The sequence below is a fragment of the Tamandua tetradactyla genome, chromosome 1, assembly GCF_023851605.1.
Source record: "Tamandua tetradactyla isolate mTamTet1 chromosome 1, mTamTet1.pri, whole genome shotgun sequence".
NCBI classification, from domain to species: domain Eukaryota; kingdom Metazoa; phylum Chordata; class Mammalia; order Pilosa; family Myrmecophagidae; genus Tamandua; species Tamandua tetradactyla.
This window is the reverse complement of record NC_135327.1, coordinates 86,617,730-86,642,283: the sequence shown is the minus strand read 5'-3', so window position 1 is coordinate 86,642,283 and position 24,554 is coordinate 86,617,730. Positions and strand designations below refer to the sequence as shown.

The 24,554-nt window shown below is 38.1% G+C and overlaps 1 long non-coding RNA gene and 1 pseudogene across 1 annotated transcript in view; one reads left to right on the top strand and one right to left on the bottom strand.

Moving 5' to 3' along the window:
• LOC143649890 (uncharacterized) overlaps positions 1 to 24,554 on the top strand; it is a 169,115-nt gene that overhangs the window by 32,943 nt on the left and 111,618 nt on the right. The window contains exon 2 of the long non-coding RNA XR_013159221.1: positions 130 to 295. This is a non-coding gene — a long non-coding RNA (uncharacterized LOC143649890). The remainder of the gene's footprint in view (positions 1 to 129; positions 296 to 24,554) is intronic.
• On the bottom strand, positions 18,317 to 19,563 carry LOC143685090 (small glutamine-rich tetratricopeptide repeat-containing protein beta pseudogene; annotated as a pseudogene).

Genomic DNA, 24,554 nt, shown 5'->3' with positions numbered 1-24,554 from the left:
GGTAGCGAATCATATATTGTCTGTGTTGGCATGTAGTGTTTTCAGCTACTTTATATTGTTACAAAATATTGTAGTGGTGAATAGTTTCTGGATTGTTGGATTGAGTTTTTTGTTTGTTTTCTTTTACAGGCTTTTTTCTCCCCCCTCCCCAATCCTCTCATTCTGCCTTTTGAAAATGAACTAACACTTACTAGAAGAATAAGTGGAATGGTGGCCACTTTCACAGGCAGGGAAGAGCCAGGAGACAGATCTGGTTCCAGCTGTCATCCTCTGACTTCCTGGATACCTACAATGGGTAAGCAAACAAAAGGGCACAATAGAAGCCTTGTGTCCCTGATCTGGCATACGGAATCATTCCAAAAATATTTAAACAACGAGGGGTTTCCATTGCTCTCTAGGAGACTCTGGATCATTTGGGGAGGAGGCATGTATTTGTGAGGTTATTAGGTGTATGTCCAAGCATCAGTTACTAAAAAACCCCATTGTTTGTTTTTGGTAATATGATGTTATGTTCCCTGAGGGTGGCGGGACAGCAGCGTACCAAAGAGATGTACTGTAGGATTCCAGAGGCAGCCTGGCCGGTAAGGCATGGGGTAGTTGACCTAGGTCTTAACAGAGTCAAGAGTGGCAAAGGAAAAGATGGTGAGCTGGTATTGGAATGAAGATTCTAGGAAGGTCATGGAGACCTGGCTGCAATGTACAGCAGAGATTACTAAATCCAAGGCAACATCCTGTCTTTGGTGAATGAGGATTTTGTCACTGGAGACTTTGTACCAGTTCTGAGAGCTCTCACCTCTACTTCCTGCCCCAGGGTGGGTTAGATGTATTCTTTATCACATCAGAAAGACAGTGCTTCTGTGTCTCGGTCTTGTGAGCTTCATGATGAATATATTCATATTCTAATTTTTTAAAGGACATTATGGGGACAACTAAAAGAATTGAAATATAGGCTGTCAGCTTTATATCAATGTCAAATTTCTTGGACTTGATAACTCTACTTAAGGTGGTTACAAGTGAATATCCTTGTTCTTAGGAAACGTACGTAGAAGTATTAATTATTCTAGGAGTGTGATGTATACAACATGTTTAGAGAATAGGTAGGAAGGTAGAATAATAGATAGATAGATAGATAGATAGATAGATAGATAGATAGATAGATAGATAGATAGATAGATAGATAGATAGATAGATAGATAGGTAGATAGGTAGATAGATAGATAGATAGATAGGTAGGTAGATAAATAGATAGATACAGCATACATACATACATTGACTGATACACAAATGTGGCAAAATGTTAGAAGTTGGTGGACGTCCTAACCTGATCCACGTAGTGGAGTGAGAAGCTTCAAGGCTCTGTCCCTACACAAAAAGCTTTGAACAAACAACAAGAATGGCAGAAATATCTTTCTCAAGCTCCAGAAAGCAATTAAAGTCTCACAGAAACAGGGAAAGTGCAGAATCAAGATAAAGGCACCGAATGAAAGCGAGGGGTAAGGGGTATGGTACGTATAGTTTTTTTTTCTCTATTATCATTTTATTTCTTTTTCTGTTGTCTTTTTATTTCTTTTTCTAAATCGATGCAAATGTACTGGGAAATGATGAATATGCAACTATGTGATGATATTAAGAATTACTGATTATATATGTAGAATGGAATGATTTCTAAATGTTTTGTTTGTTAATTTTTTTTAATTAATAAAAAAAGTTAAAAGATAAAGGCACCGTAAAGAAGGATCCTGTGGTGCCCTGGCTGGCCCATTTCCTACCCTCACCCTCTTGGACCAGAGGTGGCTCAGTGCCAGGTACCTGGTACCAGTTACAGAGGGAGAAGAGAAACCCTCATGCAAATACTGGGCGCAATCTGTATGGTACAGTCTGATTGGTGGCAGCCCAAAAAATTGAAATAAGATACTTGCCACTAGTTTGCTGCCCCAGAACTTGCCCTGTGTTTAGAAAGCTGCTCACAAAACTCTGCCACAGAGTGCTGCAGAAGAGTAGTCAACTTGTGACTGCCTCAGCAAGGGATTGCTGACTGTGGGACATACAGTGCAGTGGCTGAGACCATGGGAAACTGTTTCCTGGGGAAGAGAGGCCATTCGTATCTTTATAAAGAGAAATTCCTAAGGCCACATGCACATGCCCAAGACAAGATGCATGTACAGAAAGGACCAGGGAGGCTTTGCTGCCTTGGCCTGGAGCTAGTCTCTAAAATCATTGAGGCATAAGTCCTGAAGGAGAGCACTTGCACAGGGTCCATCTGCAAAAACTAAGTATTCTCTTTTCTTTTTTGTTGGCTCCTGGCGTGCACGGAAAGCTCTGTCATAAAACAAGCTGGATACAAGCTTAAGGAACAGAAGCTGGGCAGGCCACGGTGGCTCAGCAGGCAAAGATGCTTGCCTGCCATGCCAGAGGACCCAGGTTAGATTCCTGGTGCCTGCCCATGTAAAAAAAAAAAAAAAAAGGGATCAGAAGCTTCAGAATCTAAATTCTAGCAATAACACATTAAAATAGCAAAATGTCCAATTTTCCACAAAAGATTATGAAACATACAAACAAACAGGAAGAGATGGCCCAAGCAAAGAAGAAGATTAAAGCATTAAAAAACATTGATGAAGAGGACCAGGCCTGGGACTTACAAGACAAAGACCTTTTATAATGGTCCTAAATATGCTCAAAAAGCTAAAGAAAAACATAGACAAAGAATTAAAGGAAAACAGGAAAATGATAGATGAATACAAAGAGATTATTAATAGAGAAATGGAAATTATGAAAAGGGACCAAACAGAGCTGAAGGCCACTATAACAGAAATTTAAAATTCCCTGAAGGGATTCAATAGCAGATAAGAGCTGGCAAAAGAAAGATTTGGTGAACTTGAAGATACAACAATTGAAATCATCCAGTCTAAGGAGCTGAAAGAAGAAAGCATGAAGACAAGTGAACAGAACCTAAGGAACTTGTAGGACACCAGCAAGCAAGCAAGTATATGAATTATGGGAGTCTCAGAGGAAAATAAAGAGAGAAAGGGACAGAGGAAATATTTAAAGATATAGTGTCAGAAAACTTCCTAGATTTTACAAAATACATAAAAATACACATCCAAGATGTCCAGTGAACTCCACATGGGATAAACACAAATAAAATCACATTGCCACACATTATAATCAAAATGTAGAATGCAAAAGACAGAATTCTGAAAGCTGCAAGAGAGAAGCAATGAGTCACATTCAAGGAAGACCAATAAGATTAAGTGCCAATTTCTCATAAAAAACTATGGAGGTGAGAAAGCAATGGGGTGACATATTTAAAATGCTGAAAGCAAAAAATTTCTGGCCAAGAATTCTACATTTGGCACTACTGTCTTTTGAAAATGAGGGCAAAATTAAGACATTCCCAGAGAAATGCATCTGGCCCTACAAGAGATACTAAAGAGAGTTCTGCTAGTTTAAAGGAAAGTATAATAAACAATAATCAAAGCTACATGAAGAAATAAAGATCTCCAGTAATGGAAACAACATGGATAAATATAAATGCTAGTACATTGTATTTTTTGTTTGTAACTCTGTCTTTTTTTCTTCCTATAGAATCTAAAAGGCAAATGAATAAAATGTAATGAAAAATCAGTGGTTTTGAACTTGATGTATAAATTTATAATTTGTAATAATAGCTATAAAAAGGTGGGAGTACAGAGAGATATGAGAACATAGTTTGTGTATGTTACAGAAGTTAGGTTAGTAGTGAAGCAAGCAAGAGTGGGTCAGATTTAGGATGTTAAATTTAAGTTTCATGGCAACTACAAAAGAAATATCAGAGAGTATGCAAGAAATCAGAGTTCAGGTCATCAGGGGTGGGGAGCAGAGAGAATGGGGAGTTGATGCATAGCAGATGTAGGGTTTTTGTTTGGGGAGATGAGAAAGTTTTAGTAGTGGAAGGTGGTGAGGGTGCTGCAACATAATGAATGTGATTAAACCCACTGAATGTTATGCTTGGGAGTGGTTGAGATGAAAAATTTACATTGTATGTATGTTCCTGCAACAAAAATTTTTTTAAAAAGAGCAACTAAAGAGACAAAGATGATTCAATGCAATACATGATCCTAGATGAGATCTAGCAAGGGAGAAGATTCAAAGGGACATTATTAGGACATGAAAAACTGGAATATAGACTGTAAACTTTATATCAATGTTAAATTTCGTGAAGTTGATAACTACATGTAAGGTGGTTGCATATGTAAATATCTTTGGTCTTAGGAAATGTACATGGCAGTATTAAATATTTAAGGAGCAGGATACTCAAGAGTTTAAAAAAATGGATTGAGAAATACATAGATAGGCAAACAGACAGATAGATGGATACATAAATAGATGGAGTCATAGATGGTGTGCTGGTTTGAAATGATGTATGTACCCTAGAAAAGCTATGTTTTAATCTTAATCCCATTTTGTAAAGGCAGCTGTTTCTTCTAATCCCTATTCAATATTGTATGTTTGAATCTGTAATTAGGTCATCTCCCTGGAGGTGTGACCCAATCAAGAGTGGTCGTTAAGCTAGATTAGGTGACAACATGTCTCCACCCATTTGGGTGGGTCTTGATTAGTTTCTGAAGTCCTATAAAAGAGGAAACACTTTGGAGAATGGGAGATTCAGAGAGAGCAGAGCAGAATGACATAGCCATGAGAAACAGAGTCGACCAGCCAGTGACCTTTGGAGATGAAGAAGGAAAATGCCTCCCGGGGAGCTTAATGAAACAGGAAGCCAGGAGAAGAAGCTAGCAGATGACGCCATGTTCACCATGTGCCCTTCCAGATGAGAGAGGAACCCTGACCGTGTTCACCATGTGCCTTTCCAGATGAGAAAGAAACTCCGTGTTTGCCATGTGCCTTCTCACTTGAGAGAGAAACCCTGAATTTCATCAGCCTTCTTGAACCAAGGTATCTTTCCCTGGATGCCTTAGATTGGACATTTCTATAGACTTGTTTTAATTGGGACATTTTCTCAGCCTTGGAACTGTAAATTAGCATCTGATTAAATTCCCCCTTTTTAAAGGCCATTCTGTTTCTGGTATATTGCATTCCGGCAGCTAGCAAACTAGAACAGATGGATAGACAGAATGATATAGACAAATGTGGCAAAATGTTAAAACTGGTGGACCTGGATAACTGGGAGGACAGGTAGGGGTATGTTGGAGTTCTCTGTATGGAGTTTGTATTCTATTTCAAAATAAAAAGGTTAAAAAAGTTTGGTGCATCTGGGTATTTGAATGGAGTGATATGTTGGAGTTCTTTTTATAGGTTTTGTACTATTTTGCAACTGTCTTGTAAGTTTGAAATTATTTCAAAATAAAAGGTTTTTTAAAGATACTCATGAAGCTTTTAATGAGTAACTGAATGAAAGAATGAGCGAACAAATGAACAAGCCTACTTGTTTTTCAGATGAGGAAATTGAAGGTTAGGGATTTTTGTTGTATAGGAAAGTTTGTCAGTGAGCAAAAGTATTTCAAAAAGCAAACAAATACTTAACTGTTTGTAAATGACTTCACAGAAAAATATTATTTATGTTTATTATATTATACAGCAGTGGATGGACTCTGAAATCCATCCTACTTGGGGTTCATATCACACAGCTCTACCACTTACTAGTCATGAGATATTGGGCAAATCATTGAACTTCCCCAGTTCTCAATCTCCTTATCTGTAAAACAAAATCCTAGTTACTCGATGGGATTTAAGGAGGGTTCAATGAAATAATACAGGCATGTTAGAAAGAAAACCATACCTGAAAGAGAATAAACACATACCCAATTGTGGAAAAGAAAAGAATTTATTCACAATCTTGCAAGAATGGGTGCTCAACCAAAATGTGGTGTCTAGCAGGCCCGGTGATAGAATGCCGCAGATTTTATACCCTAAGCCTAGCACGCAGGTCCCTCCCCTGTTTCTCCACTGATTGGATACTCTGGAGGTTACAGCCTATCCAGATAGTCTAATTAATTCAGATTTCCCATCAAAAGTTCCCTCTTTTGATTACACTTTATATTTCAGTGACCTGGCCATTACTTATTTAAGCTTGTTTTTACCTTTAAAGGATTTGGCTCCAATTCTAGGCTTGCATCAGAGGCCCTCTCCTTTCTCTGCCTGTAAGAGCAGTCTGAGCCATTTTGCAGCCCTTTGTTTAGTTAGTTCCGTTTCTCTCATCCTGAATCACCTTGTGTGAAAACTAAACTTCATTTTCTTCTTATAGGCAGAACATGGTATTCATACCTAAAAATAGATATTACCTATTACCTGATCATATCTTCCTACCTTATTAAGCAGCCATGCTAATGTACAATAAACAGCATATCATAGAAGGCTATTACACAGAGGACATCAGCCCTAAGGGAAAAAGCAGAGAAAGGCATGTGGGTTCTTAGCTCAACTACAGAAACACTGAACTATACTAATTCTCTAGTCACAGTTACGGAGAATACAAAGAATAGTAAGATATACTTGCCTTTAAGAAGTTTGCAAGAGAAAATAAGACAAACGCACAACTGGCCATAAGATAAAATAGAGTCAGGGATATCTGCCAGATCCTTCTTCACACCCTGTCAGCAATGGGGAAGTCATGGGAAATATCCAGTGACTATCTCTCAGCCCTCACTTACCCTTGCCCCCTCTTCTATTGTGCAACGTTTCCATCTGCCTCCATTCCACAACCCCAGGGAGATGGTAGGTCTCATAAAAAGACTGAACCAGACCTTAAACCTGGAAACCAGGAAGAAGCAGCCCCGGGTGCTTATCAGGGCACAAGCTCTCAGTGGTAGGGCCCTGTGCCCCAGGAGTGGATATTCAACCCTCAAACAGCACAGATTTTTCTCTGCCCTCTGACACAAAGTGGGGCATGCAGAGCTGCCATCCACCAACCTAACCCAAGCAGTTTGGCTTTCCCGGTGACAAGCCACAATGGGATCTCGTCACTGAGAAATTAGGACAAGGGATAATTTTGATTATGCAGTCATTATATAAATATTCCTTCTTGCTTTCTGGCATAAAATTCAGCTGCCCTGATATCTGAAATAATAATAAAAGCCCTTATCTTGTGCCTTTGTGATTGTAAGAGCTGTTCTCCCTTTATCCAGTCATTTTCTTAAAGTAACTTCTAGGGCCAAGGCCCTAATGCTAATGAAGAATTTAAAGTCAGCCATTAAGTAGTTCCAGCCCCTTACATTTGTAAATTGTATCATCTAGACTCTGCTATGGAAGAGATAACTGTTGACATTAAAAATAAAGGAGATTCCAGTTGGGCCAAAATGGTGGCTTAGCTTGGTGTGGAATTTAGTTCATCCTCCAGAGCAGATAGTAAATAGCCAGGAACAATACAGAACAACTTCTGGGGCCACATCAGTGACCAGATGCACAGCATACCTCAGTCTGGACCAACTGGACCAGCTGCGAGCCCCCCAGAAACATGAGTTTCCCAAGTCACGGAGGCTGGTGCCCCTGCCCCACAGGCTGCTTCCCAGAGGGGAAAGGAAAGGGACTTTACCAGCAGCAGGGGCTGAGCACAACCAAGCACCAATTGTGGAATTAACTCACAAATTCTGACTCTAAAAATAGGCCCCCAGCTCAGATGAACCTCGAGTAAAAGTGGAGGTCGCTGGTTTTTGCCCCAGTGCAGAGGGGGAAGGGCTGATGGAAAAAAGGAAAAAAAAAACAACACACACACACACACAAACACAACATTTTTTTTGGATTTGAAAAGGTCTGGGCCCTGAAGGAAAGGAGGGGACACATAGGACCTGGAGATACACAGAGCAACATACCAACTTAAGCTCTTGGCTAGCAAACCCAAGGATCAGGGGTCCTGCTCTGAAAAGGATTTTTCTCTTTCATTTTGGTGGCTGTGTTTCTGTGGCTTGACTACTTTTGGATACAACTGCAAGGCTTCTCAGGCAACACTGCCCCAGGCATAGGCAGAATTAAGCTTGTTTGAGTGTTTGTCTGGAGCCTGTGCCTTCCCCAGGAGAGAGGTGGGACCTAGCTCAGATGGAATCCCTCCCTCAAGGAGTTCAGACCCCAGGGTCTGGAAAAGTGAACTGATTAAAGCCAGCCTACGACTTCTTCTCTGTCTCCACCATGCCCCCAGCAGGGAGAGTCTGCTGAAGTTAAAGGTACCGCATCACCTTATTCTGGTGGGACCTGCAGGCAGACAAGCACCACATACTGGGCAGGATAGGAAAAACAGAGAGTCCAGAGGCTTCACAGGAAAGTCTTCCAATCTGCTGGGTCTCACCCTCAGAGAAAACTGACGCAGGTGACTCTTTACTCCTGACAGGAGGCCAGTTTCATCTGGGAAATCTGGCTGGGGTCTACAATACCTAAGTAAACCCTCCTAAGGGGGAAAAAAAGGCACCATACAGGCAGAGAAAGAAACAAGAAAACAAGAACTGAAAAATTCTGAACTGTTAATAAAAACCTAAGCTAGAGGTCTAGAAGAAGCTGAACTCAATGTCAAAGAACAGATAGACAAAAATGTCATCCAGCAAGAAAATCCTACGTTAAAAAAGTGAAAAAAATCTCAAGAATAAACTAATTAAGGTAAGTAAATGCCTAGACAGCAGCAAAAAATAGAGACTCATACTAGGAAAATTGAAGATATGTCCCAGTCAAAGGAACAAACCAACAATTCAAATGAGATACAGTAGTTGAAACAATTACTTAAGAATGTTCAAGCAGACATGGAAAACCTCATCAAAAATCAAATCAGTGAATTGAGGGAGGATATAAAGAAGTCAAGGAATAAACAAAAAGAACAAATTGAAAGTCTGAAAAAAAACAAACCGCAGAACTTATGGTAATGAAAGGCACAATAGAAGAGATGAAAAAAACAATGGAAACCTATCACATCAGATTTCAAGAGGCAATGGAAACCTATCACGTCAGATTTCAAGAGGCAGTAGATACAATTAGTGAACTGGAGGACGGGACATCTGAAATCAGACAGGCAAAAGAAAATACACAGAAAAGGATGGAAAAATATGAGCAGGGACTCAGGGAATTGAATGACAACATGAAGTGCATGAATATACATGTTGTGGGTGTCCCAGAAGGAGAAGAGAAAGGAAAAGGAGGAGAAAAACTAAATGGAGGAAATTATCACTGAAAATTTCTCAACTCTTATGAAAGAGTTAAAATTACTGATCCAAGAAGTGCAGTGTACCCCAAACAGAATTGACCCAAATGGACATACTCCAAGACACTTACTAACCAGAATGTCAGATGTCAAAGAGAAAGTGAGAATCTTGAAAGCAGCAAGAGAAAGGCAATCCATCACATACAAGGGAAGCCCAATAAGAGTATGTGTGGATTTCTCAGCAGAAACCATAGAGGCGAGAAGACAGTAGGGTGATATATTTAAATTACTAAAAGAGAAAAACTGTCAACCAAGAATTCTATATCCAGCAAAACTGTCCTTCAAAAATGAGGTGGAAATTAAAACATTTTCAGACAAAATAATCACTGAGAGAATTTGTGACCAAGAGACTGGCTCTGCACAAAATACTAAAGGGAGCACTAGAGACAGATAGGAAAAGACAGGAGAGAGAGGTGTGGAGAAGAGTGTAGAAATGAAGACTGTCAGTAAAGGTAGAAAGAAGAAAAATTAGATGTGACATACAAAATCAAAAAGGCAAAATAGTAGAAGAAAGTACTGCCCTTACAGTAGTAACACTAAATATTAATGAATTAAACCTTGCAATGAAAAGATGTAGACTGGCAGAATGGATTAAAAAAAACAGGACCCATCTATATACTGTCTACAGGAGACACATCTTAGACCCAAGGATAAACATAGGTTGAAAATGAAAGGCTGGAAAAAGATATTTCATGCAAACAGCAATCAGAAAAGAGCAGGAGTAGCTATACTAATATCCAATAAATTAGACTTCAAATATAAAATAATTAATAGAGACAAAGAAGGACATTATGTATTAATAAAAAGAAAAATTCAACAAGAAGACATAACAATCATAAATATTTATACACCAATCCAGAGTGCTCCAAAATATATAAGGCAAACACTGAAAAGAGAAATAGATACAACTACCATAATAGTTGGAGACTTCAATTCCCTAATCTCATCAATGGACAGAACATCTAAACAGGGATCAGCAAAGAAACAGAGAACTTGAATAATACAATAAATAAGCTAGACTTAACAGACATTTATAGAACACTACACCCCACAACAGCAGGATACACTTTTTTCTCAAGTGCTCATGGATCATTCTCAAGGATAGACCATATGCTGGGTCACAAAGCAAGTCTCAACAAATTTAAAAAGATTGAAATCTACAAAACACTTTCTCAGATCATAAAGGAATGAAGTTGGAAATCAACAGGCAGAGGCCAGAAATTTCACAAATATATGGAAGCTAAACCACAGACTCTTAAACAACCAGTGGGTCAAGGAAGAAATTACAAGACAAACCAGTAAATATCTCGAGGCAAATGAAAATGAAGACATACCATATCAAAATTTATGGGCTGCAGCAAAGGCAGTGCTTAGAGGGAAATTTATTGCCCTAAATGCCTATATCAAAAAAGAAGAAAGAGCAAAAATCAAAGAATTAACTGTCCACTTGGAAGAAGTAGAGAAAAAACAGCAAACTAACCCCAAAGCAAGCAAAAGGAAAGAAATAATGAAGATTAGAGCAGAAATAAATGAAATTGAGAACATGAAAACAATCAAGAAAATCAAGAAAACCAGAAGGTGGTTCTATGAGAAAATCAATAAGATTGATGGACCCTTATTGAGGTTGACAAAAAGAAGAAGAGAGAGGATGCAAATAAAGTAAAATCAGAAATGGAAGATGAGACATAACCACTGACCCCACAGAAATAAAGGAAGAATGAGAGAATACTATGAACAACTTTATGCTAATAAACTCAACAATGTAGATGAAATGGACAACTTTCTAGAAAGGCATGAACAACCAACATTGACTCGAGAAGAAATAGACCTCAACAAACCAATTACAAGTAAAGAAATTGAATCAGTCATTAAGAAGCTCCCCAAAAAGAAAAGTCCAGGACCAGATGGCTTCACATGTGAATTCCACTAAACATTCCAGAAAGAATTAGCACCAATTCTGCTCAAACTCTTCAAAAAAAATTGAAGAAGAGGGAAAGCTACCTAACTCATTCTACAAAGCCACCATCACCCTCATACCAATCCAGACAAAGATATTATGAAAAAAGAAAACTGCAGACCAATCTCTCTTATGAATATAGTGCAAAAATCCTCCACAAAATTCTTGCAAATCGAATCCAGCAGCATATTAAAAGAATTATGCACCATGACCAAGTAGGATTCATCCCAGGTATGCAAGAATGGTTCAACATAAGAAAATCAATTAATGTAATATACCATATCAACAAATCAAAGCAGAAAAACCACATGATCATTATATTTGATGCAGAAAAGGCATTTGACAAAATTCAACATCTTTTCCTGTTGAAAACACTTCAAAGGATAAGAATAGAAGGTAACTTCCTCAACATGATAAGGGAATATATGAAAAACCCACAGCTAATATCGTCCTCAATGGGGAAAAACTGAAAACTTTCCCCCTAAGATCAGGAACAAGACAAAGATGTCCACTATCACCATTGTTATTCAACATTGTATTGGAAGTTCTAGCCGGAGTAATTGGACAAGAAAAAAATACAAGGCATCAAAATTGGAAAGGAAGAAGTAAAACTCTCACTGTTTGCAGATGATATGATCCTATATGTTGAAAACCCTGAAAAATTCACAGCAGAACTACTAGAGCTAATAAATGAGTACAGCAAAGTGGCAGGTTATAAGAGCAACACTCAAAAATCTGTAGTGTTTGTATACACTAGTAATGAACAATCTAAAGGGGAAACCATGAAAAAAAATCCATTTACAATTGCAACCAAAAGAATAAAATATTTAGGAATAAATTTAACAAAAGAGACAAAATACCTATGCAGAAAAAACTATAAGAAATTGTTAAAATAAATCACAGAAGACCTGAATAAATGGAAGGGCATACCGTGTTCATGGATTGGAAGATAAAATATAGTTAAGATGTCAATTCTACCTAAATTGATTTACAGATTCAATGCAATACCAATTAAAATCCCAAAAACTTCCTTTTCAGAAATAGAAAAATGAATAGCCAAATTTATCTGGAAGGGCAGGATACCCTGAATAGCTAAAAGTATCCTGGGAAAGAAAAGTGAAGTCAGAGGTCTCACACTACCTGACTGTAAGGTATTACAAAGCTACAGTGTTTCAAAACAACATGGTACTGGCATAAAGACAGATATACTGACCAGTGGAATTGAATAGAGTGTTCAGATATAGACCCTCTCATCTATGGACAACTGATCTTTGATAAGGCAGTCAAGCTAACTCACCTGGGAAAGAACAGTCTCTTCAATAAATGGTGCCTAGAGAACTGGATATCCACATGCAAAAGAATGAAAGAGGATCCATATCTCATACCCTATACAAAAATTGACTCAAAATGAATCAAAGACCTAAACATTAACTCTAAGACCATAAAACAGTTAGAGGAAAATGTAAGGAAATATCTTATAAATCTTATAATAGGAGGCAGTTTCCTAGACCTAACACCCAAAGCACAAGCATTGAAGAAAGAAAGAAATAATTGGGAATCCTCAAAATTAAACACTTTTGTGCATCGAAGATCTTTGTCAAGAAAGCAAGAACACAGCCTACACAATGGGAGACAATATTTGGAAATGATATATCAGATAAAAGTCTAGTATCCAGAATATATAAAGAGATTGTTCAACTCAACCACAAAAAGACAGACAACCCAATTACAAAATGGGCAAAAGACATAAACAGACACTTCTCAGAAGAGGAAATACAAATGGCCAAAATGCACACAAAAAAGATGCTCAACTTCCCTGGCTATATGGAAAATGCAAATCAAAACCACAATGAGATATCATCCCACGCCCACCAGAATGGCCATTATCAATAAAACAGAAAATGACAAGTGCTGGAGAGGATGTGGAGAGGCACACTTATCCACTGTTGGTGGAAATGTGAAATCGTACAACCACTGTGGAAGGCGGTTTGGTGGTTCCTCAGGAAGCTAAGTATAGAATTGCCATATGACCCAGCAATACCACTGCTAGGTATCAACTCAGAGGACATGGGGGCAAAGACACAAACGGACATTTGCGCACCAATGTTTATAGCAGCATTCTTTACAATTGCCAAGAGATGGAAACAGCCAAAATGTCCATCAACAGACGAGTCGCTAAACAAGCTGTGGTATATACATACGATAGAATATTATGCAGCTGTAAGGCAGAATAAAGTTATGAACTATGTAACAACATGGATGCACCTTAAGGACATTATACTGAGTGAGATTAGCCAGAAACAAAAGGACAAATACTGTATGGTCTTACTGATATGAACTAACATTAATGAATGAACTTGGAGAATTTCAGTTAAGAACAGAAGTCATCAGGAGATAGAAATAGGGTAGATACTGGGTAATTATAACTGAAGGGATACAGATTGTGCAGCAGAACTTGATTGTAAAAATTCAGACACGGATAGTACAATACTACCTGATTGTAGCACAATAATGTTAGAGCACTGAATGAAGCTGAATGTGAGAAGGATAGAGGGAGGAAGCCTGGGGGCACAAATGAAATCAGAAGGAAAGATGATAAAGACTAAGATGGTATAATCTAAGAATGCCTAGAGTGTATAATGATAACTGAAAGGTTTAGGAGGTGAAAGGATGAGAAAGAAGGACAGTAGACCGGGAAATTTAAAGCGGGCAGGTTTATTTCTGCACACCCGGGCTGAGCTCACTGAACCCAAGATGGAGGGAGATGAGTTAGCACCTGGGTGATGGCGTGGGCAGTTTTTAAGCAAGGGGGTCAGGTGACCTCCGGAAGGGGCCTTTCTCCGGAAGTCAGGTGGTCGGAAGGGGCGGTTCCAGAAGCCATGTTGGGAGGGGCGACACAGCCTCCACAGCTCCAGTTGCAGTGCCCTTCCCTGTTCCCCCGACCTAACAATAATGACTAAATGTACAAATTTAAAAATGTTTTGCATGAGGAAGAACAAAGGAATGTCAATACTGCAGAGTGTTGAAAAATAGATGGTAACTAATAATTTAAAACTTTAATGTATGTGTGAGACTAAAGCAAAAAATATTTATTTGGTGAGAAATTTATATTTTGGCTAGTGCATTTTCTAGTATAACTTGTGTGGACAGCTTAATTGAACATCATAAGTTCATGGAACATTGAGTAGGGCATGAGATTTTGTAGGTTTGTCCAGAGTGATGCCTCGATAAACCCCAGAAGGATTTGAACAGTGAATAAAAAAAGTATTTGCAAAGTCCCCTTGGGGAAATGGGGAGAAAGGGGGAAAATTCAACTTCCTCAAGTGGAGAATTCTTGATATACTCACAAGCAGGCAGTACAACCAAAGAATAGGCTGAGCCCCCAATCTTGGGGTTTGTTCCTATGAAACATCCTCACAAAGGATAGACTAAGTCTACTTAAAATTAGGCCTAAGAGAACCCCCAAGAGAACCTCTTTTGTTGCTCAGTTGTGGTCTCTCTCTGTGTCAGCCAACATGACAAGCAAATTCAGTGTCCTCCCCCTCTCTATGTGGGACCTGACTCCCAGGGGTGTGGACCTTCCTGGCAATGTGGGACAGAAATCCTAGAATGAGCTAGGTCTCAGCACCAAGGGATTGAGAAAACCTTCTCAACCAAAAGGGAGGAGTGAAATGAGACAAAATAAAGTGTCAATGGCTGAGATTCTGAACAGAGTCAAGAGATTATCCTGGAGGTTACTCTTAAACAATAAATAGATATCACCTTTTTAGTTAAGGTGTACTCTAACAGAGAGGCTGGAGGGAACTGCCTGAAAATGTAGAGCTGTGTTCCAGTAACCATGTTTCTTGAAGATGATTGTATAATGATATAGCTTTTGCAGTGTGATTTTGTGATTGTGAAAACCTTATGTCTGATGCTTCTTTTATCTACCTTATGGACAGATGAGTAAAACATATGGATTAAAAATAAATAAATAATGGGGGAACAAATGTTAAAATAAATTTAGTAGATTGAAATGCTATTGATCAATGAAAGGGAGGGGTAAGAGGTATGGTATGTATGATTTTTTTGTTGTTTTCTTTTTCTTTTTCTGAATTGATACAAATGTTCTAAGAAATGATCATGATGATGAAAATACAACTATGTGATAAAAAAAGATTATGCATATTGTATGTTGATAGGTTTTTTTTCTTTTGACTTTTCTTAAATTTATTGCCATAACGATTGGTCCACAATGAAAGCTCTTTTCAGAATTGGATTAATAATTCATGAAATGTTTGTGCAAAATAAAGCTCAAGGAGTATAAAACTGAAGTCTTTCTTCCAAAATAATTAAGATTAATTAAAGGAGGAAACAAGACTGAAGCCACTGCTCTGGGCACTTGGATTGTTTTTCCAGGCTCTTCTCATGACTGAAATCTTCTGTTTCATCCTATTTCAAATTTAAAAAATAAGATATAATGGTCACTTAAAATCTGCCATTAATTTTATTTAATTATAAAGTATTTTCTGTTTGAAAACAATAACCCAGACACATATTTTAAGTAAAGGTTAGATAATGCAATCTTAGAATCTGTTAAAACCATATTATAAAACTAGATAAACAATTTGGTACACTGAATGAAAATGTCATTTGCATAAACAGGACATGTTAAGTTTTACATAGCATCATAATAGCTACAACTACCACAATGAAGTGTGGTTAGTGAAACTCAAGCATTCCTAAGTAGAATGTACACAAAATTTTACTGCTATACCCTCTTTTTCCTCTACTTAGATTGGGAGTGTAGTTTTCCAGACAAGCAAGAGTAGTATGGGGGGCATTTCATATAGTTTTAAGAGTTGCTAGCACAATCCAACCCACAGACCTGTATCTTTAAATAGTTTGTAATGCAATGATTTCAAAGTAATAAGGTACTTCTTGAAGACCAAAAGTGATCTAGATGGAATGGAAATCAAGATAGTTGACAGGTATCCTATAGATTGAATTTGTCATCAGTGGCACATTAGCAAAGAAACTAAAAGGGTAAAATGAAAGAAATACACCATTCCCATTATTTCATATAAAAAGAATGGCTTCCTTAACTACAAATGTTAGCATATCAAGACATTATTTAAAGTATTTTTTCTTATAATGTCTTTTATTTTGGTGCCAGGGTGATACTGGCCAAATGTGTGGGGAGTGTTTCCTCCTCATTTATTTTCTGGAAGAGACTGCATAAATTGACATATCTTACATTTTTGGTAGAATTCATCAGTGAAACCATTTCAGCCTGTAGTTTTCTGGAATGTTGTTAACTACATATTCAATTTCTTCAATAAATAGAGGTCTATTCATTATTTCTTAAGTGAACTTTGGTAGTTTCTACCTTAAAATTAATTCATCTGTTTCATCTAAGTTGTTAAACATATGACCTGCAGTTGGGATTTTCTCAATTACCATTTTGATATCTATGGGATCTGTAGTGATACTCCTCCCTTTCATTGCTGATACTATTCATTTGTATTTTCTCTATTTTAGTCCATCTAACAAGAGGCTTATCAATTTTATTGATCTTAAAGTGTTTTTAATAAACTCAAGATAGTCATGCTGGAAACTAACTTCTTATTCAACACTGGATAAAAGTGACTAATTTTTAAATAAGGATCAATTTTGCTTCTGGAATTTTTTTTTATCGCTGTCATCATTTGTATCTGATTAGTTAACATTTTATTCTGTACAACATTTGAACACAGAAGTGGATTTCATGGAAAATTAAGTTGTTTTAGTTGGAATATAAGAAATTTAATTTCAGAATGCCTAAAATTTCATTTCCTATCTACTCTGGCCAGAACCATATAGATCTTCAATGTAGCCTATGCCCAGAAACTTACTTTCAGGTCTAATTGATGAGAAAATATTCTAAAACTTAGTGTTTCTCTAAATTACAGTACTAGGACCTACACCAGAACTACCTGAATTCTAGAACTACTCTTCTAATCTTACAAAGGAAAAGAAAGAAAAACTTGGTAATTTGGGAAGACCCAGATAATCAATATTACTAGTTTTTTTTTTACATTACTTTCATTTTTCACTCACAATACTTGTGAAATCATGTCAGCCCCCACTTTACCAAATTTGTGATTAACACGCAAAAGAAAATCTAACCGGAATTAGAATAGCCTCTTCCACACTGTAGTTAAAGACATGCCGTTAATACCCAATGCCACTATTCTCCACTAACTAATATAGCATGTAATTTATAATAAAATGTTTTAAGTCTACTATTATATTTAAGTTGCATCAAATTAAGGTTAAGCATAAGTGGCATGCGAAGCCAAACTATAGGAGCAGAAAATTACATGAACAAGCAACATGATAAAGGCTTTCTGAAATCCACTGATTAATCCATTAATTGTTTTTTTCAAATGCTTATGGAAACATAATTTAATGACACTTAGAAAATCCTTAACTTAGGGTCAAGCCATTGGTTTATTTAAATGTAGGTATAGCCTTGCCTGTATTTTGAGAATTCACATGGACATTCACCACCGATGAAATTGTGCCAATTAAACTGAATAGTTGTATGACTGACCTAACCAGAACACCATTAAGGATTTCTAAATGTATTTCATTATGTTCTTAGCACAATTGACCATGTTAATGTTATCAATATCAAACTGCAGGCAAGATTACTTGAGAGCCAGGCAAAAAAATTGAGCATCGTACCTCACTCCCTCTACATTCACCTCATCTATTTTTCTTTTCAAAACAAACTCCTTGTCAATGATGCTTTCCACTAGCTCTTAAGATCCCCTGTCATGTATTAGAATAAGCAGCATTAAAGATGGTAATGGCACCTATGATACATATTCATTACTGATAGCACTATCAAAGCCAAACCTAAATAAAAATTTTCTTCTCAGAAAAAAACTTTCTGAAACATGCTGCTCAGTGGCAAGTAGATTTCTTCTAGGCCAACATGGGAAATCTTTCCTTTTGCTTCTCTCCCCTCTCAAAAATGTTTACTTGAGGGAATTTGGAGCTTGAGAACACAACAATAAATAGCCCTACTATTCAATAAATATACTCTGTTAAATCTAATATACAAATATGATGATAAAGGTTTCAAAATGGAATCTTGTCCAATGCTATCTTGGCACTTATAGTTAAGCCTACTGATCATCTGTTTCCAAAGGAGTCATGTTATGTTCAAATCTGTTTGTAATAAACCTATTATCTAAACAGATTTATTCTTTAGGAATATACACAAGAGTTTTTCCTCCATTATTTTCAAAGATCAGCTATGGTGCTTTTTATGGCCATTATCTATGGGTAACACTTCAGAGCCAGAAACCATTTGCATTCTGAGCTAACGTCCCTGGTCAAGTCAGGAATGTTCTTCAGTGCTGCTGCTGAATGATCTGCTCCAGACATGATTTCTCAGTTGCTCTGTAAGTTCAGGATTCTGTTGCTGTATCTGCTGAGCAAACTGCTGTCCTGCCTGGATGAGGCTGGACAGGTCAGTCAGGCCCCCAACTCCAGCAGCAGGTCCTCCAATGGCGTTTGTCATCATTCCTGACATCAGCTGTTGAACTTGAGGATTCTGCATTAAACTTGCAGCCATACTAATGAAGGCTGGATTATTTATCAAGCTGGCCATGTCAAAGCTCAATCCAGTTCCTGTAGGACTGGATACCTCTCTTAGCTTCTGTTCTGCTATTCTGAGATTTGATTTATAGGAATCATTTTCAGGGTCAAGCTCCAATGCCTTTTGATAGCTTGTAACTGCTTCTTCAAACTTATTCATTGCAGCAAGGGCCAACCCCATTCTCCCATAGGCTTTGCTGTACTTTGAATCAATTCCTGTTGCTTTTTCACAATCTTTTATTGCATCTGTGTAGTTACCTAATTTACTCTGAGCAGCAGCCCTGTTGCAATAATAAACTGCATTACTTGGGTCTAATTCTATTGCCGGTGTATAGCATTCCACTGCAGCATTATAATTTTCTTCTTTCATGTGATTATTGCCTTCATCTTTTAATTGGTCAGCTTTTCCCACATCTTCAGCCACTGAGTTTGAGAGGGACACAATATCATTCTTACAGAGGGTATTTGTGAATATTTCTGTCAAAGGCTGTGCCACTGCTAGATGTGTATATTCTGAGGTGATCTTAAAAACCGTCTCCAAGCACTGAACTGCAACTTCCAAGCTCTCTTGTTCATCTGAAGTATAAGCATCCATTTGACTTTGTTTCCTTAAGAAACGAATAACTGCATAAACTAGTTGCTTGATAGATGACATTTTAGAAATTTAAACACTTTTTCCAGGCCCGAGGCCGCGAGACGACCGCGAGGGGGCGTGCCGGTTCCCCCGCCCCTCGTCCTCGGGGCTGGAGCCTCCAGAGCCGCAGCGCAGACAGCTGCGCTAGAGCTTTCCGGCTCCGGCCGCCGCCGCCCCTCAGCCCGCCCGGCACTCTGTTGATAGGTTTTATTAAAAAATAAAAATAAAAAAGGATGACTGTCTCCCTTCCTTTCATCTTACACCTTTCATATCGAAATGATAACTCTGTCCCACCTCCTTCCCCATTACATTTTCCTATTGAAATGATAACACTGTCTCCTTTTCTGCCTTGAATTTGCTATTTGAAATTGTAATGACCTCCTCTCTTCTTGTGAAAATCCATAAAAACCGTGAGCCCCCTAAACTCAGGAAGACAGATTTTGGGCCAATAGGCCATCTGCTCTCCTACTATGTACCTAGTAATAAACTTTGTCTCTCTTTGAAACCCTGCTGCCTCAGGAATTGGTCATTGAGCACATTGGGCAAAGGAATCCATCACTTTTGTCCAGTAACAGTTTGGCGACCCAGTTGGGACAGGTGCCTGAGATTCTAGAGCCCCAGCAGAGCAGGTAAGCCAGGTAACCAGGGCTTCTGCAGCCACTGGACTGAATTTAGTCCAGAGGCTCGGCAACTGGAGTTTCTCTGTTCTGTCAGCACTCCGGAGAGTTTTGGCACCTTAAAAACTTCAAAGTGAGAAACTTTCCAGTTTCATGTCTGGACATCTTCTTGGGACAAACAGAGAATAAAAGTGGAGCAGGGAGTAAATAACTGTTCAAGTCCTCTTGGAACTGGCTTTAAGGCCTGGTCCTGCATCCAGATAGAGCCCCTAGCTCTGACCTCTACACCTTTCTGTGTCCTGGGTACCGTGCTATACGGGGTTTGAAGCCCTGACCTAAATTTGTCTGATTTATGAGTATGGTCCTAGACAATGAGTAATCCAACAATTAATTGGTATTTAATGAAATCGAGTAGGCCTGTTTAAGTGCTAGCCAGCGTGCTGTCTAGATGTAATAAGAGTTTAATGCTTGTTTAATTGTTAATTGGTGTGTCAAACATTTAATGCCTGTTTAATTGTTAGTTGGTGTGTTCAGTCTAGTTAGTAATTGTTGTGTTACATAAATATAATGTGTTAGGTGTGTTTAAATTTGTTAGTTGGTGCCCTACTGCATTTGTATTGATCAGGTGTTCCTAATTGGTAACTGATTATGGAAATTTTTTAAAAAGGGGAACCTTAAGACAGTATTAAAATTGAAAAGATTTTAGTTATGGATCTATTAAAGAGAGGGGTTTATTTCTGTAACATAATCTGGCCTCAATATGATTTAAACTGAAAATACTATGACTGCAGTTAAAGATATTGCAGTTAAAATTGTTTTGCAAAAAGATAAGAATGGGATGAGATAATATACTCAATTCTTTATTTGCCCCTCTCAAAAATATTTTTGTGTTTCTGTTTCTCTATTTGTGTCTATCTGCCTGTTCAATGTATATTCTCATACCTTCAGATGGTAATAGCAAATTAATAAAATTCTTAAAGAGCTCTATTTGAACTGCTTAGAAACAATTTAGACACTTTATATAAATATATAAATTGGTACCTCTGAAATAAAAAGGAGAAAGCTCCCTAAGCAGCAGCAAAACTCAAAAGCATTAGTTTTGTAATTACTGTAAACAAACCCAGATGTTAGAAAGAAACTGCCCCTAGAATTTCCCTAAGGCATAACAAAATGGCCAAAGGGCTACCTCTGGGAAAAAGAAAGACCTTTTCCAATAGTCCTAGTCACAGCTTTTAGTAAAATACATCAATAATTGGAAATAATTAAAGCAGGGTATAGGAACTCTCAAAATTCCACAGCCCTCACCTAAAACTTTCAACAAGCCATGTTTCATTCGGCCCAAGACCTAACCACCTAAAGCAGTATTAAGGGGAGGATTAGGCACGGTAAGTTAGGAGTGGTGTGGTGTTCTAGTTTGCTAGCTGCCGCAATGCAATATACCAGAAACAGAATGGCTTTTAAAAATGGGGATTTAATAAGTTGCTAGTTTACAGTTCTAAGGCCAAGAAAATGTCCCAATTATAAGTCTATAGAAATGTCCAATCAGAGGCATCCAGGGAAAGATACCTTGGTTCAAGAAGGCCGATGAAGTTCAGGGTTTCTCTCTCAAGTGAGAAGGCACATAGCAAACACAGTCAGTCTCTCTCTCATCTGGAAAGGCACATGGTGAACATGGTCAGGGTTCCTCTCTCATCAGGAAGGACACATGGCAGAAATGGCATTATCTGCTAGCTTCTCCTGGTTTCCGGTTTCATCAAACTCCCTGGGAGGCATTTTCCTTCTTCATCTCCAAAGGTCGCTGGCTCATGGACTCTGCTTCATGGTGCTGCAGCATTCTCTGCTCTCTCCAAATCTCCTTCATTCTCCAAAATGTTTCCTCTTTTATAGGACTCCAGAAACTTATCAAGACCCACCCAAATGGGTGGAGACATATCATCACCTAATCCAGTTTAATAACCACTCTAGATTAAATTACATCTCCAGGTAGATGATCTGATTACAGTTTCAACACAGTATTGAATAGGGATTATTCTACCTTTATGAAATGGGATTTTGATTAAAACATGGCTTTTCTAGGATCCATACATCCTTTCAAACCAGCACATTCCACCCTCTCCAAGCATCAGGGCTGCACCCGGGTTCTCTGCCATCTTCTGGGCACACGCTCAACCCCTCCATGTGGTGACAGCCAGGCTCTCCCTAAACCCCAAGGAATGTGCTTCACCCACTCCAAGTCCTGAGGCGGCATGACTCTTACACTGCAATGAGGTGGAAGGCCCATCCTCTGCCTTTGGGGCAAACTCACCCTCTCCACGGGCTTGGGTGGGTCCACTTGCCTGGCCCGAGGCTTCTTGACTTCAGACTACAGCCTCCATGGTTTTGCCTCTGAAGTTATTTTTCCTTCAATGTGTCCCTTCTCTGTTCCTCTCAGTCTCGACTGGCAGTGGTTCTCTTTATACAGATCCCGCAACACTCTCATTGGCTTTCTATGCAGTAGCCCTAGATTATGCCCATCAGACATAAGGAGTTTCCACAAATCCTTCCTGGATAACTCCATGTCCAACCCTGGTTTTCTCTGAAATGGCTGACTGGTTCCACATTTGGCCAAATCCTCATGTGGGCACTGTTCTCTGGGGTCTTCCTTTCAGGAAGCCCAGAATTCTCCAGAACATCAACTTCTGGTTTCTTTGTACCCAGGAGTTCAGTTCTCAGCTTATCTCTTTTCTGTCACATTTCACTATAAGCTGCGAGGAGAAACCAGGCTGCACTTTTGACATTTAATTTGGAGATTTCTTCTGCTAAATATCCAAGTGCATGGCTTTTAAAATCTGCTTTCCAGCCAAAACCATTAGTCAATTTTGCCAGATTATCTGCAATTTTAAAACAAGGCTCACTTTCCTTCCAGTCTATAATAACATGTGCCTCATTTCTGTCTAAGGCTTTATCAGAAACTGTTTTTAGAATCCACATTCCTTCCAACAGTCTCTTCAAAGCATTCTAGGCCTTCTCTATCAAGCTTCTCACAACTCCTCCAGATTCTTCCCCTTATCCATTTAAAAAGCCATTCCAACCTGTTTGTTATTTGCAAACTGCAGCAGCACCCCACTCCTGATTCCAAAATCAGTTCTAGTTTGCTAGCAGCCAGAATGCAAAATACCAGAAACAAAATGGCTTTTAAAAAGGGGAATTTAATAAGTTGATAGTTTATAGTTCTAAGGCTGAGGAAATGTCCAAATTAAAGCAAGTCTATAGAAATGTCCAATCTAAGGCATCCAGGGAAAGATACCTTGGTTCAAGAAAACCGATGAAGTTCAGGGTTTCTCTCTCAAGTGGAAGGGCCCATGGTGAGCATGGTGTCATCTGCTAGCTTCTTCTCCTGCCTTCCTGTTTCATGAAGCTCCCCGGGAGGCATTTACCTTCTTCATCTCCAAAGGTTGCTGGCTGGTGGGCTCTGCTTCTCATGACTATATCATTCTGCTCTGCTCTCTCTGAATCTCTCTCTTTCTCCAAAATGTTTCCTCTTTTATAGGGCTCCAGAAACTAATCAAGACCCACCCAAATAGGTGGAGACACATCTCCCCTAATCCAGCTTAACAACCACTCTTGATTAAATCACATCTCCGGGGAGATGATCTAATTACAGTTTCAAACATACAATACTGAATAGGGAATAGAAGAAACGGCTGCCTTTACAAAATGGGATTAGGATTAAAACATGGCTTTTCTAGGGTACATATATCGTTTCAAACCAGCACATGTGGTTTAGAATTCTTTTTTTCACTAGGCCTGGAGATTAGAAATGGTAAGCATAAAAAATTGCTACAGAATAGGCTATGTTTGTTAATATTATTTTTTCCAATAATACCTTTTCAATAATAAGTGTAGTAATCATATATCATTAAAATATAAAAAGCCTTGGGACAGGAGTTACTGAATAAAATCTAATTAACAAATTTCAATAAGTTTAATGAACGATCTTTGAGAGATATGGAAAAGTTTTCCTGGGTTTAAGCTTGGGACAAACTAAACAATTGCAGTATATTTTCCAGAACTTGAAAGTCAATGTACTTCTAAAATTGTTTGTAATTTTAAGATACTATGAAACCAAAGAGATTTATTTTCAACCTCCAATAAAAAGAATTTTAATGTAAATTTTCAATTGAACAAATATGATTTTATTCTGCTTAGGGTATGTTCTCCCTACATTTATACAAGAATACTGATAAGATAGTGTTATAAATAAATTCTCAAAGTCTCTCTTAAAGTAGCCCAACTGAATAGGGTAAGTTATCTAAACTGAGCAGTGTACCTGGTAGTAATAACACTTATATAAAGTATAATATAATTTAAAATATGCTAATGCTTCAAACATATTCTATTTAAGAAATCCGTTTAGTAAGAAATAGAAATGGATTTTTTAATAACTTTGATTACCTGAATTTCAAAGAATCTGGCTTTTGGTTACTTCACCATTTGTTACCTCAGTATATGGAAGAATTTTAATTTATGGTGGATTTGTTAATGTCAATCAGTATATTTTTG